This window comes from Limulus polyphemus, unplaced genomic scaffold (assembly GCF_000517525.1).
Source record: "Limulus polyphemus unplaced genomic scaffold, Limulus_polyphemus-2.1.2 Scaffold233, whole genome shotgun sequence".
NCBI lineage: Eukaryota > Metazoa > Arthropoda > Merostomata > Xiphosura > Limulidae > Limulus > Limulus polyphemus.
Genome location: NW_013665843.1, coordinates 302725 through 320905, shown reverse-complemented (window position 1 = coordinate 320905; position 18181 = coordinate 302725). Strand labels below are relative to the sequence as shown.

Here is an 18181-nt window from a genome sequence, read left to right as displayed (position 1 = left end):
GCTATAAATCACAGTGTTTCAAACACTTTACTTACGGTGCCTACTGTTCGTTTGACTCAATTATCTATATCTTCAATCTATCTGCATATCTATTTATCGTTGGCTTTATTTGCCAGCTTATATACTAAAAAAAGAGGGCACCTGACAAACAATCGGACATTCGCGAGGTTCCTCCATAAGTCATGATCCTTCTAGAAACTTCAGCGTGCATGCTCCCAGCGTCGCATGACTTCCGCTGTTGTAACAGTACTTCGGTTGATTGGTCTGCAAGGCTGTTGGAAGTGTCGTTGTTGGCTGTATTCTATCAAAGTAATTGAGAATAATTTGACTAGCCTTATCGCAAAAGTTCTATTTAATAGGGTGATATAGTTAATATCTTTAACAGTAACGTCTGATGGTACTCCCTCTGATAACAAAGGTTGGATGTAAAAATTGGAATCTCCAAAAATACAATAATCAGCAAATTTCATCATTGAAACTGGTTTACTTGTTCACTTTACTGCAGATGCTTATCATATGTTGAAACTAAACAAGAATGTTTTTGCAGATGTGGATGTATATGATGCAGAGAAGGAGCTTATCAAATGGATAATTACAATTACTATTGTAAATAGTTTCAACCAGACATATATTAAATATCTGTAGCACAAAATGTTTGAACCACTACTCAAACACCGAGCAGTTCAATTGCTAATACAATGGAATTTATCATAAATTCAAACTTCCAGAAATACTTCTACCAAATACAAGTCCTTAGAACCAATGACTGTTTATTTAATTTAAATTCATAAATTCCAAGGCTAAAGGATTAAATATAGCCAATATCACTTGGAAAGTTCAACCAACTACCTTTTACTACTGAAGGAAATGATGTTCCATAACACAGGCATATGATAAAGATTTATTATTGTTGCTAAAAGTGATTAGGATTGTTTGTTCGTTTTTGAATTTTTCGCAAAGCTACACTAGGGCTATCTGCACTGCCATTCCTAATTTAGCAGTGTAAGACTAGAGGGAAGGCAGCTAGTCATCACCACCCACCACCAACTCTTGAGCTACTCTTTTACCAACAAATAGTGTTACATTATAATGCCCCCATGGCTGAAAGGACGAGCATGTTTGGTGGGATGGGGATTTGAACCTGCGACCCTCAGATTGCGAGTTGAGTGCCCTAACCACCTGGCCATGCCGGGCCAAGTAATTAGGAAGATGCATAATTTCTTTTAAATAGGTATATGAATACTGGTTTGACCTGAATATTCCAAAGATACAAATAATCTTTAGTTGTACCATTATCAAAAACAAAACATTATAATAGTTATACAACAGTACATTGATTTACAGGGGCAGAAGTGGCTTTAATAATATCTTCAGTTGATGTGAAAAACGTTTGTCACTGGTTGTTTATGGATTAATTCAAATTTTCAACTGAACTCTCTTCAGTAAAACATCATTCATATCTGTTAATCGGTACTTAGTAGATGAACATATTTTTTGTTTGACAATTCATTACCTTGATCACGAAATTTTGATGGAAGACCTACATTCCATATAACTGCATGCAAAAGCTGTAGTGATTACTGTAACTTGCAATTAATTACCTACAAACAAAGATAATTCAAAAATGTTATTACAAAAAATTTTACAGGATTGAGATAACAAAAGAACAAATTAGAAATACTTACATAATGCAACTGCAACTTTAACATACATTCTTTACATACACACACACACACACAAGAACAGTCATTTTATAGTGTATATGTTCCTTTGATTTTGGTTATTTGTTCTTCCTAAGTCAGAAACACAAATTTTGTGTGATGAGAAATTAACATTTTTTGATACATTTTTTCTGCTTTGTATCTAAGGGGCTTCCCTGATTTGTTATAAGTGAACAACTTTAAAATTAAATATTTTAAAGGATTTAATAAATATGTATGTATTATTCTTGTTAAATTAGCACAAAACAAAATTAGTAAAAGAAAATTAATCAATACAAGTCATTTTAGTTATAATAAAGAAAGCCATTTAAAGTGAACATATACCGTTTGCTTTGAGCTACAAACTATCAAATATTTCATTCATTCTGAAATAAGACAACACTGCTGTACTCTACAAAACAATTAAAAAGTTCAAAACAACCAATATAGGACCCTAAACCAATCATTTTAGGGCTTTTTTAAACATCTGTTAGCCTATCATCTCAACCAAAAAAAAACTCACTCTGTGTACTTACTACTTTGTCAAGAAATTCGTCTTTCTGAAGGCTCAAGTAGTCAAAAGTTTAGACCATTTTCTTTCATATAAGTAGTGTTGGACTAGGATAAAAACTGGGATTGAACTTTATAATTATTACTGTATGTATATGTAGGCTATCTAAAACTAAAATACAGTGTGCTCTAGCCTCTGGGGTCTGTACTGCATACTGAAATATCTACTAAACACTAGTACACTACTGTGTCCACAGTCCAGTTACAGCAGGTAATTTTGCTAAATGTCAAGAAGAATTAACAATCCTCTGTATCACAACACCAGTTGGCATATGCATATCTCGCTCAATATTAACCAACAACAGCGAATCCAGGTTTTCTTGTCCAAGCATGTTCCTCAGTCTATTTTTCACAATTTACAACTTTGAAAAACTTTTGCATTTTACCTGTGTGCAAGGTAAGCAAAAAATTATTTTGTATGCTATGTACAAGTTAGAAAAGAGCTACAACACTGATTGTATCTGTGCAGGAGCTGAAAAACACACGGCAGACACTTGTTGCACGAGTCACTAGTATAAATCACTTCTTCCATTGGGCTGGGATCAACATTTGTATTCGACACCTCAACATCTGTTGGATTTTCTCACACCAAAATGCCTTTGAAATGTTGAAAAAATGCACAAAGTTCTTCACAAAGCTGGATTCTGTTCACATTTACCAAATTCATCAATGCATGCATTCTCTCTTCTGCTAATTCATGGAAAAATTTTGTGGGTCAAGATATACAATGGCTCTTAGCATATCTTCTTTTGCCTAACTGACAAGGTTGCTGTGTCCAGAATGACATCACAGACAGTTACGTGAAATCACTTGAATGGGCATTGTAAAACTTGTCGCATTTCATCTTCTGCTCATTCATGCCTTTCCTTCCTTTCTGTTCTCTAAATCATTTTTAGAGCTAATAACATGTCCAAACCATTTGTTTGTAAATACTTTGAAACTAATGTGCACACTTGGAAGATTCATGAGTACACAACAGCAACCAGTAGATTCTTAAGACTCATCCAGTTGTCTTGCAAGGTACTGGCTTTATATGCTATGTTGGGGACAAACTCTTTGGAAGTGGCAATGTGATGAAGCACATGGATTAACAGCACCAGGCATTCAGGTTCTAAGGCTCCAAACGATCCAATTATAGCTTCCAGTGCCTGATCCTTACTTGTCCATCTTGTCTCCACAACTGTTTTTAACTTATGAACATCTTGGCCATTATCCTCTGCAAGAACTTTCTACACATTCATCCATTTATTGGAATCTCTCAAGAATATTGCTGTTGCTACTACAACTCCATAACAGTTATCTGATTCTGGACAACAAGTTGTTGAGTCTGTCATTAGTGGATTAAAGCAGTGTGCATAACAGTGTATAAATAGTGAATCTGGAGCATCATTCTTGATTTGGGATTGCATGCCAAAATATTTTCCAGACATGTTAGCTGCTCCATCATAAGATTGTCCTATAATATCTTTTGGGTCCAAGCCAAGTGAAAACAGTTCTTCAGTGACAGTCTTGTATAAAACATTACCTGTGGATGATGAAACCTTACACATACTAATCAACCTTTCAGTAACTACTCCAAACATTACATATTGTAAACACATTATTTCATTTCCATATTTACCACAGTAAGCCATTTCTTTCACTACAGTTTTCTTAATAACTTTTCCAATAATCCTGATTAGCTTGTTGATGGTTGTTTCAGACAGTAAGGTGAAGAGAGATCCTTTGCCCTTAGAGTTTCCTATTTTTTTCTCCTTCAGTGTTTTACTTTGCTGTATTGAATCTTCCAGGTGACATCTAAGTAGGGGGTCATACTTGCTGATCAATAACACAAATGCTAAAACATATCCTCAATTACTGTTCTCTGAGTCCAAATCATCTGATACCAAACTCCAAGCAGATTCCACCTTTCCTTGGTATGGTATTCCTTGGTGATTAATGAAAAAAATTATATCTATTAGTCTTTCTAGCACCTGTCATCTTCTTTGCTTTTCGGATTCCCTTTCCTTATTGATCAAGTCTTCTACTGTACACTTTTGATCTGCAGTCAAAAACATATTACTGGCAGTCTCATGAGCTTTACTCTTTTCATGCCTTTCAAGATGATCAAACAAATGTCACTTATCACACATGAAACCAGAGATAAATGGACATTCTCTATCTGTTGAAAATACCATACATACATTGTAAAACATTTTTTCCAACTTAGAAGAATAAGACAGCCACTGACATGTGAGCAGATTTTCATCTGGCAATTTCCTGTTATATATTCAATGTTCATCACACTTCATAACACAAGTAGGTTTAATAGGATGTTGTTTAATAAACATTACTTTTTCAGATAATGATGCTTTTTGGTGTGGAGCAACGAATTTTGCTCGTGATTCATCCTCTGGCTCTTGATCCTTGTCTATCTCTTTTTCTTGTGATTTTCTCTTATGACACTTCTTTATGTGGCAATACCTCTTTTTCTTGCATTTCAGCACTTGGAGCAGCAAAAGCAAGATCAAATGTTCCTTCAGGTGTATTTGAAGAAGGTTTGAATGGTAACTTCATTTGCTTCGTATCCGTATCCCTACCAGCCGGCTTTAGGTTTAGTTTCCTTTTATCTCTTCTTTTCTGCTCCAGATTTTGGTTTATTCCAATCCATCATGTGGCAAGCACAATAACTAAAAATAATGTATATTTTAGTCAATATTTAGGGCTATAATAATGAACTTTAGAACAAATGATTACTGATATTCAGCAGGAGTTTTGGCCACTTTACTTTAGAAAGCTACAAAAAGCCTTTTGATATGGGATTTGAATCCATGTTCAGTAAGGACTATAAACCAGTAGATCTTACTAATACAAGCCTATTATTATGTTATCAACTCATTTTTTATATAGGCTGTGAAAATTATATTTTTAAATTAGACTTTTCAATTTAATATAGGCTTTTAATACTTTATATATAACACAAACTTATTACTTTTCAGTGTTCACCCTTGAACCTCTAGGCCTATGCCAGTTTTTATCATATGCTCTGTATAGATATATAGGCCCTGGGCTTAGGCTATATAGACCTAACCCAGGCCCTTGAATATAGCCTTATCTAGGAATGTTAATATTAAGTTTATGTATTAAAGTCTTGTACTGTTTTGCAACAAAAACTCACTAGTACATACAATGTAATGTCACATCCTCTTTCAACATTATTATTTACAATGTTATCCGCCCACTGTCTTCTTTTGAGCATGTGTAACTATGTTATTTATTAAATAAACAATTTATCATAGAAAACTCTGTTTGAGATTATGGTCTGTTTCTATCATATGCCATACATACCTTTGGCCACTGGGGCCCAGTTTATTATCATACTGCCTATTAGGCCTAAATACCAAACCTAAATGTGTAAATTATTATTAATTAAATCAAAATACAGTGAGAGATACTTTTTACTTGTACACTTCAGGCTTGTTTAGAGGATCTTATATAATATAAAAATTAAGTTTTAATTAATGCAACCATAACACTTTAGTCAGGGCATAATGATCCCATAATCCAAAATAATAGATCTACTAGTGTATATAAACTTTAAATATTGTGAATCACTCACCAGTCACCATGATAATAAGTAGATCTGTTAACAGAAACTACAACTGAAGATCAGTTTACTGTGTGATTATCCATCTCACTGTCTCTGACCTTCTGGCATTCGTTGACCGTACTTGACTTTCACGACCCAGAATTCAGGACTTACAATACTCATGTCATTGTCACTTAAAGTCATAAACAAAATAACGTTGTGCATTTACTGTTGCTATGTTGCATATCTGCACAGTCAAATGGCAAAGGCCTCTTTTAAAAATACCTAAATATGGCTAAATTTTCTTAATCTCACAGTCACTGAACTTTAGTACAGAGTAAAACCACACACTGTCAAAAGTTATTATTCACAATTGAGCATACACTACACAGAAAGTAGACCAAACAAAAAAGTTTATAATTTATTTTTTTAGAATAATGATACCGTATCATGAAATCAAAAATTTAAAAACAAAATTTATTAGATATCCAAGTTACTGAAGGCCTTTTATCCCATTTTACTAAAATATATCAGAATAATAAAATTTCCCATTTTTTGAAGGGAGCCCAGAGGGAATTCCCCCCTAGTTCCCCAGTCCAGTCTGATACTACATATAAGCAAAACAGGAAGCATGAAAATGAGTTCATGATGTGTGTGTGAAGACCATGAAATTTACATTCTGATTCCAATTGCAAGTTCTTTCTAAAATAATAATCATAAAAAAGAAAAAACTGATACAATGACCCACATGTAGTGCAATATTCATGTGTGTATGAAATAAGTACATTGAATAACATAATTTCATGAAACAAACATACCATAATTGTTTTTATATGTATGTATGTATTATTCTTTCCTCTAAAATTTAATATATATTCCATAACATCAATATATCTCACCAGATCACATGGAAAACAATAAACAGATAAGCATACAGTCACCCATGTGTTCCCGCAACCACCACCACCTAAAGATTCAACCATGATGAATAACTTTGTGACAGAAGGACACATTTAACAAAGGAAACACAAAATCTATTAATCTAAGGATGTTTATGACTGTTTATGTCTCAAGCCTGAAATCATCATAGTAAAGTCCACACATCAATCGCTTATATTTTAATTAAACAGAACTTTTACCAATTTTCAGAGAAAAGTAAAGTCTTATTTATATATAGATTTCAATCACAAAATAATACAAGACATACAATTTGCTTCAATATGCTAATGTTAATTTTATACAAACCTTACACTTAATTTAAAATTTAGCTCTAGCCCACTTGAAATATCTTTTTGCATTTCCTCTTTTATAATCATCAATCTCTTAGTGTAACAAGTTTTCTATTCATACTTTGTAACTTTTTCAATTGGATGATATTTGCAAGCCTTACAAGAACTTGATACTCTTTCAGTTCAACAAAATCTTGACCATTACATCTACATCTTGAGAGTATACTTCCAGGAAGGTTAAAACCTGTTTGACTAGTAGTTTCAAGTTTATTTTCAGGTGTGACATTTATCATTATTATTTTGTTGACAATAATTTAAACACAACTCCTCTTGAAGTATACTCCAAAGATGCACCGTCTACTATGTCTATAACCAAAATACCATGTTGAATTAATACCATCCCAATGGCAATGATATATTCTGTTATTTCTTTGCCATCACTTGTAGTCTTCATCAAATCACAGTGGCTGTGAATGCAGTATAAACTAGCATGTCACAAGACATTATTTGCATGGTTCTACTAACTCTTGGGCAATTTTCTTAAGAAACAAATTTCTTATTGAAAATAGGGCAGTTCTATTCATTCAAATTTACCTTTAACTCCTAAAGTACTCTTAACCTAGGTTTCATCAACATTCTCCCTCCTTTCTCACTTTTCTACTCCAGTCAGATCATGTTCTTGTCATCTTTCTTTTATTTAGAGTTATGAAGATATTACCTACCATTCACCTCAGTCATGATAAATTCAACTTGACTGTCTTTGACATAGATGATATCCCTTACTGCAATGTTGCTGTTTGCAGTTTAGAGAAAATTGACCCACACTTCTACATTTGAAATACTTTTCAGCTTTTCTTTACATTCTGTAAAAAAAATTACATTAGCTCTTGGCTTTATCAGAATGAACTTTCTAGGTTGATGAGATATTCTTTACAGTTGTTTGGTGAGTTAATTGTCATTTCACAAATAATACCCCCCATTATGAAGAAACTTGATGAACTCCAGATACATGGCTAATTTAAATTTCATTAAAGTAGTAGTTCTCCTTTTTCATTCTATTTAGAACATTTCTTTTCTTCAACTGTTTTGAAGAACTAATCACTTTTTAATGAAACCATGGTTTCCAAATGCATTTCTGAGCAGGATAACTAAGCAATGCATTTGTCACAAACAGATTCAGTTAGAATTAATCTTTCCCTTTTTATTGCAATCTTAAACTTGATTTATAAAAAAAATGGAATGAGAAAGTAGGCCCCAGCAGCTGGTAAGTTTTATTATCTTTCTTGACATCTATATATTTCTTATAACTGTTCATAATGCCATCTGCTCAACCATAAAATCTAGGCCTGATCATTATTTCAATCACATCATTTTTTATTAACTCATAATGAAAAACACAGTTAACAAAAACAATGGTCTGTTTTAGATAATTTTTCAATTAAATGGCTCTAACATCCATTAAGACTTTTTGTCTTATAAAGGATTAATGAAAAATAGCATTTCAACTATGATTTAGTAACTCAGCTAGCTTGATGAAATCTGATATTGAGCAAAAGATCTCATCAGCAGCAACATAAAACAAAAATACAACTGAAATTATTTTTTTACTGGATACATACAACAGGCCAGTAAAGAATAATATAATCAATTTTATCTTGATGCAGCAACTCACACATATTCTAATTATATGCCATGTTCTGCCAGCTAAGGTATTCTGCTATCTAAAACATTGAGATATTGCTCTTTACTATTTTCTTGATAGATTACACCACAAAACACTTCATAGTTTTATTTGCAAAATAATCATTTATTTTTACACAAGTGAAACATGAAAGGACTGGCATCATTTTCTGGAGATCATAACTAATTTCATTCTTCTAATAATGCATTATTATTAAGCCAGTTAAAATAATTATTTTACATTTTCATAGAAATAATTAATGTCTACCTATATAAATCATGCAATATAAGAATATGATCTGTACAATTTGTAACAGCAATGTTCACCTGAGCTTGAACTATGAAAACAGAAAATGGTGTTTAACTCAAAAGATTATATGTTCAGTTTTGGCTTTTAAAATTTTTTAAAGTTCTAAATATATTTCTTGAAAAATGTAGTTCAATGTTAGCAAAAATTATTATCTGCAAAAGAAAAATAGATAATTGAAGTGACAGTTTTTAAAAATTTTTGTGTGTAAAATATCCATGGCTTCAAACTCTTGAAACTACTTTATGAAACATTCTAAATGTTTTTAAACTTTCTTCAAATAAACTGATATAAAGTGAACCCAAACAAGTGAAATGATTATACACCTTGATGAAAGTATCACACTTTACTTGTGTTATTCAAGAAAAAAATGCAAATCCCATAGGAATGTTCCTTTAAATAAGGTTTACCCATTTTCTACTGCTCAGAAGTACCATGTCAAAACCACATTTCATCCAGTAAAACCAAATTACTCCAAAGATGAACCATTTTTTCTGATTCGTGTTAAAAATCTAAAAATCATTTCAAATACACAATACATTTTCATCTCTTGATACCACCAAAGTTCAAATTACAGATATATATATATATATATATATATATATACGTATGTCTCAAATTTGACATCACCCTTTAAATTCGATTATTTCAGAAACTCCCATGAATATATTTTTTGACATGGTAAAATACCCATTTATAGCTACTTTTATTTTACACTATACATAAAGGACTTTTTCATACAGCCTTATTACATCTTCCTGTTCTTCCTTTTATCAAGGAGATGTCAACCAAGATGTCTTCTGTAAAAGAAAAATACACATCAAAATTTGTGGTCTTTAGTTACATAATTTACAATATACTAGTTCAGCCCAAACAGAATGAAATGGCATGATATTATTATAGCAAATATATAAATAATATACAAAGTTGCACAGATAGAAAGAGAAGGAACTTTTAGTAAAAGTTTTCAAGAAAGCTCATAAAAATGAAATATTTTAGAAGGTTAGTATTGTTTGTTTGTTTGGAATTAATCACAAAGCTACACAATGAGCTTATCTGTGCTCTGTCCATCACGGGTATCGAAACCCGGTTTCTAGCACTAAGTCCACAGACATACCGCTGTGCCACTGGGGGGGCATAGGTTAGTACATTAGTCCAACATACAATAATAAATGCAGCTGTTCTTCATATGATAGAAACATTTTAACCATTTTTGAGTGGCTGTTATGGCAATTATCAAACAGTTATAATGAAATGATCTACAACGTTTATATATTTTTGTTGATTGACAATTTTTCAAACAATAGTTATATATCATTTTTTATCCTTCTTTTCTTAGGTAAGATCAGCACATTTAACTCATCTTAGAAGTTACTTTACAAAATATTATTTCACCAGGTTAGATTGAGTTGTTTTTACAATGATGAAGGATTGTCAGAATACACTGGTTGACTTTATATGGCTGATGTGTGTGTTTTTATGTTGATTGCCTCTCGTTCAGTTTCAGCTGCACTGTCTGATATAATGATGATATTATGCGTGTGTTTATATTGATTGCTTGATGTTTTACAAGGTGCCTTTCTTATTAACTAATGAAAACTTCAGTAGCTGTGTTCCTAGCAAGACAACGTCAAGAGAATGTAACAGCTGTTAGGTAAAAAAGGTATTACATCATCACAACAGCATTTAGATTGTACATGTTTTGAACATTAACAGAGTTTGTGAGATTTAGCTGTTAGACATTATGAGACAAATATCAAATAACTACTAATAGACCAGGTGTGAGAAAACAATCATAACAGATTGTCTGAAATTGTGAAATACATTTTTCAAATTCATTTAAATGATGAAAACAATGTGTGTTTTTTATCATTCATTTAAAAATAAGAAACTTTTTGTAATTAATACACTTTCAGTATTTTGAGGTTTACATAGATCATATTGTGATTAGGTCAGTGCTGATCTCTTGCATGAAAATGCAAAATTTTTGGGCAAGGATTTAAAAAATTCTTCCCTCAAAGCACTTCACTTACTAGTCATTTCTTCCTTACTACAAATCTTATACACAACGTTATTGTTACAAGGTGAAGCATTAGCATGGTTTAATTGACAAATAATGGGAAATACTTTTAAATATATAATAAAGGATATTAACATAATTTTTCTACATCAATTGTTTGCTTACTTGTCTATCACTACTGAGGACATGATTTTTATTAATGCAATATAATTGTTGCTTTTTTATTCTTTTATATATTAATAATAGTTGTAAGAATTTTTCTCCTAGAGCACTTACAATATTGAAACATCACAAAGTAAAACTAAATTCCCTAGTTTGAATTTTTTATTAGTACAATACTGATTTTAGGCAGATCAAACAATATCAACCAATTCTAGCCACACTTCATTATATACCTGCTTTTAACAATGTCACTAAAAATATTACTAATAATAATTTTAATATTATTTATGCAATATCAAAAGAAATTTTCACAGCCCGACCATAGCTAAATTTCAGTAATCAGAATAATTTAGTTTTATTACTTTATGACCTAACATGCTATAAGAGCTATATAATGAAATATCATTAAAAAAAATGGGATAACTAAAATATGAAACAAAATGCAGCAGCAGTATCATATGGTATGTTTTAACATTATTTATGTAATCAAGGTTACCACTACAAACTATTGTAATTTGGTGAAACATTAATATTACTTTGATAAATACTGTTGCATGCTTTAAATAAATGAATGCATATATAATTAAGCAAATAAATGTTTATGTATATCAATGATTTATAAACAGAATAAAGTTAAGGAAAGACACAAATAGAAATTTTTCTGACAAAATGAGAACATGCCTGCTTCATGCATTGAAATACCTCATTTACTAATTATTTCAAAATTCACTGGCCTTTTGCGTAACACAAATATAAAATTAGTGGTTAATAGAACTACAGCAGTTATCTTGTATTAAAATGTCTGTTAAGTAGAAGGTTAAATAAAATTTTAATGGTTTCAATGGTTTCAGAGGAAGTTTAACAGTTATCAAACAGTTTGTTGTGCTTAAACAACAACAGAATTTAACTTAATATTTTTGTGTTACTTGAGACCCATTATTTTTCTTATTGCAATAAAGTCCAAGATAGGAGAATATAAACAAACAACAGTGTCAAAAATGCATAATGTTTTCTTCTAAAAAAATAAGTTTATTTCCATTACAAGAGTACCACTGCTTTAGAATATACATTTTATATTATATTTTCTAATACATATTTTGTACATTAAATATTACTTGTGCCATTATAATAATTTTTTTGCTTTTAAAACAATTATTTCAGAAACATAGCTACATAATTTCCTATTTGGAAATTATTTTTGAAAACTATCCTAGCCTGTGGCAAACTTGTTCACAAGCAACCTCTGCTTTTTACAAGATAAACATCAAAAACACATTAAAATGTACATTAATTACAAGGGTATTTTCTTCCTTTTTTAGTATTTGAACATGAATCAGTGATAAACTGGCAAAATAGTGAGAGGCCTCTGGCAAACTACCAAAGAGCCTGAAGATATTTAAAATTTTAAAAGTTAACACAAACAGTATTAGATTTGTGTGATAAAACTTTGATGCAACTGATTTTTAAAGTTGAAACCAAATAAGCTTACAGAACTCAAACCAAGTCATCTTGTTATGGTATGTATTAGATTTTTCTTGGTAATTAAATAACTATATAAAACTAACAAGAAAAGGAAGGATCAGTTAAATTATTGTCCCGAGTAGTTTCTTATTAGTTTTATAGTTTAAAATTATCTTATTACTTCTCTAAACATTTTCCTTTGCATTTGCTTAAAACATAACCCTTTAAGTTAATGTTTTCATTTAATACATCCTATTAACAAAATATTTCTCAAAAATCTGTACATAAATACTTTGCTTACAAGCTTTATTTGAAACAGATCATACAGTCAGTGATAACAAAATCAAACTTATTTTTGCTTACCATGAAGCACTATTTCAGAATAGATAATAAAATTCACATTCAGATAAATATGCATAAAATGGGACACTATATATATTGCTGAACAATGAATGATAAACTGTATACAAATTCTAGGTCCAAAACGTAATAATTTGGGCCATACTCTTTTTAGATATAGATATATATATATTTTCCCCTCCTTATCACAACTACGTTTAAAAGTGTATTTACTAAGTAAACAGAACTGATTTTTTACTGAAGATGAAAATATTTAAAGTTAACAATTTCCTTACCTGAAAAAATCAGCTTGAATGTCAAAATCAGGAAGAAGTAAAACAAAAAGGGTTATGATTAAGAAGTAGGGATGAGAAGGATCATATGACACAGGAGGAAGGGAAAAAAATGGTACATACATGTGTAATTAGGACCTGATAATGTGAGAGAGTTTGAAGGTTCTCAGCATAGGAGTTGGTGTCTAAGGAGGTGTGTTGACGTTTTATTGGTGGAGAGCTTTTGCTGCATAATAATGTCATTATTCGGTAGTGCAATTCATGAGAATTTCATGGGGTTAGGTGGGAGTTGCCTAAAGGCTAGTGGCAAGCACATCTTTAAGGCAGATGCACAGGGAAGACAGATTAATTGTGTGAAGAGGTGTGAATCATCTCAGAAATATTACAGATGTAGTAACTAATGTTTTTAAGTAACTTTCCTCCACATAATTAAATTCAGTATGGATTTCATTATGTGTAGAAAAATGACTTATTTTGAATTAGAACTTAATAAATTTAAAGTTTTAATGCACAACAATGCTGGGGTTGTAAAAATAGTATACAAAAAGACAAGATGATATCAGAAAATTTTACACTTTACAAAATTGGGAACTGGGCATTTATTCAATGGGCAAGTCCACTAAAGACATGAACAGAGAACTAAACTTGCAAGAAGCATTCCCTTATAGTAGTTAGTCTGTTACTTTCTGTTATTTTACCAAATCTGTCCAAAAAAATAAAGGAATAACTGCTTGACCTCATATTATTGTTATATAGAACATCAGATGTACCTGAACACCCAAATGGTATGCCTTCAAGTCACAACAGTGTGTTAATACCAGTATCTTAAACTCAAAATCTGATCAAAAGTATCAGAGTGGGCAGAATAATGAGATTGAAATGGTGATAGCATTTCTGTAGGATATTATTTAAGAGAAAGATAGGATTTATGTAGCCAACAGAGGTAAAGGGATGCATAATAAGATTAAAAGTAGAAATAAATTTACAGTCAAAAGACAATAATATCAAACATCAGAAGGAAGGCTGGAGACATTTTATAAATCTTACCTACAGAATGGCCAAAACCAGACCAGAATCTGTCATTGTACACATGGAAAGTGACCAATATGAAACATGAGACGAAGTATAGTTAGCACAATGAAAGAAAAAGGATAAACAATATCCCAAACTATGGATAAAGATCTATTAGAACAAATTGAGAAGTTGTTAGTAACTGTACTTGCTGAGCTTCACACAGTAAACAGTTTACTACAATGATAAAAATGCTAAAATTTTCACTAGGTTTACTTACATGAAGTTTAAAAGATACTGAAACAGTGCAGTTTCTGTTCTAATTTGTATAAAAGATGAGGTAGCCAGTGAGGAGGAGGTTATTTTTATGTGTTGTGTGAGAAGTGGTTCTCCATTTATGAAATTTTTACTGTTAGGAAGTTAGGAGCTGTTGATGCTGAATGAATATTGAAAGCAGTAGCTACAGATTCTCTATTGGCTTGATAAAAAACATGATGAATTTGGTGAAGAAGAGGTTACTGTGATGCTTATTTTCATGAAAGGTGTTGATGAGTTAGTGGAAAATTCAGTGTAATCTTTACAATGATTTGCACACAAGTTGGAGCTAGCCCTTAAACATTTTGCATCAGGTACCCTTTTAAACAACTTTATGTGCAAAACTTAATTAAACACTTTTACTATCAATTTATGTGAATGATATTAACATTATAATGTATGTTATGATTCAAAGCTTCATATCATCTAAGTTTTAAGTCTTTTATTTTAAAACAAACCTTAAAAAAAATTACTTAAAACTTCAGATGTATTGTCATATGACCCACAAGCTCAGAAAATACTGTTCTTTGGCACTCTGTATCTTTAATAATATAATGCTGGTTGTGTAGATTATGTCTACACAATATGACATTTACTTAACCCACTGATATGCATGTTTCAAAGTTCTCTAGAAGAATGCAGTTGAAACAAGTAATAAATTTTGTTAACCACTCATGCTCACCTTCAATAAATTTGTTTAAGCTTTATAGCCTACATATAGAGGTTAAATACGCATGTTCATAATTAATAGAAATAACTCATTTTACACTATAATCCAATGTTGGTTACTTTGAAATTGGTGCATAGTTTTCATCATGGGATACATGTGACTGCCTGTAGTATTGTTGGCTGCATTATCAATTATAACACTTACATTTGTGTCTTACCTAAATATGTTATAGTTAGAGATACAATTAAACTATATTTAGGTCTTACTTGTATATTTTAGTTAATTATGTATTATTTATGTTTTAAAATGCATAACTGAAAGGTTTAAACATTTTTTAAATATACATAATATTTTGCATCATTTCATACGGTTTACGATATTACACGGTGCCGAACGGTTGGGCATATCTGCCAGATATACTGTAAGAACCCTGAAGGCACCACTGACTTATGTCAAGATGGATAATAAATAGTAAAGGACAATAAAGGAAAATAAAACATTAAAACTTAACTATATGCGAAAAGTAAAAAACCTGAAATTATGAAAATAACCAAAAGAAGATCTTTATAAAAAATTAAAAGTTATGTACATTTTTCTTATTTTCTAATTTCAATCATTTCATTGCATTGTATGTTGATTATAATAGCTAGAGTTAGTGATATGAAAGAAAAAAAATGAAAAATAAAATATAAACATTTACCTTCAAAAAACTTTGGATATTCATTTAGGAGGTTCTAGAGGTTATGCAAATGAAATATGAAAACTATAAGATGAAAAAAATATTTTTATTCTTAAAATGAAAATAGCCTTGCCCTTGATTTCTTAAGAGTTTGAGTGCAAATAACTACAATAGATAAATAATATGTTTTTAGTAAAAACTTAATTAAAATAATGTCATTCTTTGTGTACCAGATACTTATGATCTTTAACAAAATCCTACCAATTTTTGAAAGGATATATTAAGAAATCTTAGAATTATAGTTTGTATTGTTGCACAAGTGAAATTCCCAATACAACATTCTGTAAGTTGCATGAGCACATCACAAAAGGGTTAAGGATGCAATAAAGTAATCTTACATTGAGAAAGTGATTTGTGTAAAACTCACTGGAATGTATTACTTTTATCATTTTTCTCTTATGAATCTCCAAGAAATAGAAGAGAAATAAGAGAGGTGATAAAACAGTCAAACAGACAAGGTACTAGAAGGTTGGTCCATAGGGTCAGAGCACTGGAGAAAATGAAGTCAAATAGGATAAACTTTTGTTTCACACAGAAAATGTTTTATGAGACTTCACAATCAAATAAGATGACTGAAAGAAAGCTAAAAGATACTGCCAGAAACTGAGAGAATACAAATTTCTTTTAGCCTTGATTTATTTAACATTCATTAAGAATAGTTAAAATTAATATGTTGTTCCAAGATGATTTGATTGTGTTACAGATTTTGAAAAAAAACAGAGCCTTTATTGAACTTAAAAGATGTGTCAGATTAATAGAATTCTATGAAAATGTTGATTGCCACCAGTTACAGAAGAGCAGTTTGCTTCTGAGCAGAAAAAAAGTTTGGGCAATGATTAGCATATGGGTCTAAAGAGACCATCAGAAATCATAAGTTTTCTTTCACACAAGGGGCCCAAAAGTAGGTCTATTTTCTATCCATTCTCAATGGAAGGTCCATGAAATTAATGTTAATAGGAATGATCTCTTGAATAATGTTAAGAGCCCAACAGGTTGAAACTGTATCTCTGCAGTAGCCTTTATTCCTGAAATCTAATTAAACTCCTGGGTGATGGTTTTACAATGAGATGTAGGGTTTTGTTTCATCAGTCCTTTTAAACCTTACAAGGACTGAGAGTGATTCATTTTAGGCCAATGTGATGATATTTCACACTATCACACCCAGCAGTTTTTCATTTCTTCAGCACACCACACACAGATTACAAAAGGTATGAGCTAAATTGTCTCAGATATTCAAAGCACATTTGCAACATTTAATAATTAACTTTCTTTGAGAGTTTATGAGCTCCTTTCCCATTGCATCTTGACTCTAGTTGACTTCTGTGGATATTGCTGAACCTTACAAACTTTATGCTACAGTGCATCATGCAAATGGCAGCATATATATCTGAAGATACAGTACTACTCTTAGCAGAGGGTATACTATCCAAATACTTTGATAATATAATAAGTATAAACTTAACACCCTAAATGAGACTAACAGTAACAGATGAGGGATGGCAAAACAGTAAAAACACATATTGAACCTTTGATAAAATTTCCATAATAAAAAAAAGATCAATTATAAAACTTTAATGACTTCACAATTTTGACATGTATAATAAATACCTTGAAGTAAAAATGAAAAGGCTATTTGAATGTAAAACCCAGCAATTTGTCAAAGTTTCTTTCAAGATTTGATTAGGGAAGCCTGCAACAGTGCTTTTAGTTTACTTTTATTGCAACTCAAATTGTATATATGAAGCAATCCCTTTGAAATTACATAAAGCAATTTATGAGTGAGATTACGATTTCAGCTGTTAATGCTTTGACTACCACTGTAGGTAGGTATGCAACTCTCATGAAAGTTCTTTACAAAAATGAAACTAGTAGATTAAATTATTTTAAATTTGAGATGAAAGGTCCTATAAGTATGTAGTTTTGAAAAATAAGATATTTAATTTAGAATTTTTCTAAAGCAATGTTTTTCTCGTGCTTTTTTTTTTTCTTTTTCGCATGTTGGATAGGCAACATGCAAAGCAATTTTCATTTTAAGATTAAAAATACTTTTATTCAACAGAAAATTTTCAACTTCCACATTAGAAATCCTTATAACATCCAGATACTTATCAAATATT

At 31.0% G+C, this 18181-nt stretch overlaps 1 protein-coding gene across 1 annotated transcript in view; it reads right to left on the bottom strand.

The window, feature by feature from the left end:
* Positions 1-126: 126 nt before the first annotated feature.
* LOC106478617 (golgin subfamily A member 4-like) overlaps positions 127-18181 on the bottom strand; it is a 239261-nt gene continuing 221206 nt past the window's right edge. Inside the window, exons 24-25 of the mRNA XM_022382242.1 lie at positions 1514-9854; positions 127-301 (exon numbers count right to left, since the gene is read on the bottom strand). The gene's annotated coding sequence lies outside the window, so the exon portion shown is untranslated. The remainder of the gene's footprint in view (positions 302-1513; positions 9855-18181) is intronic.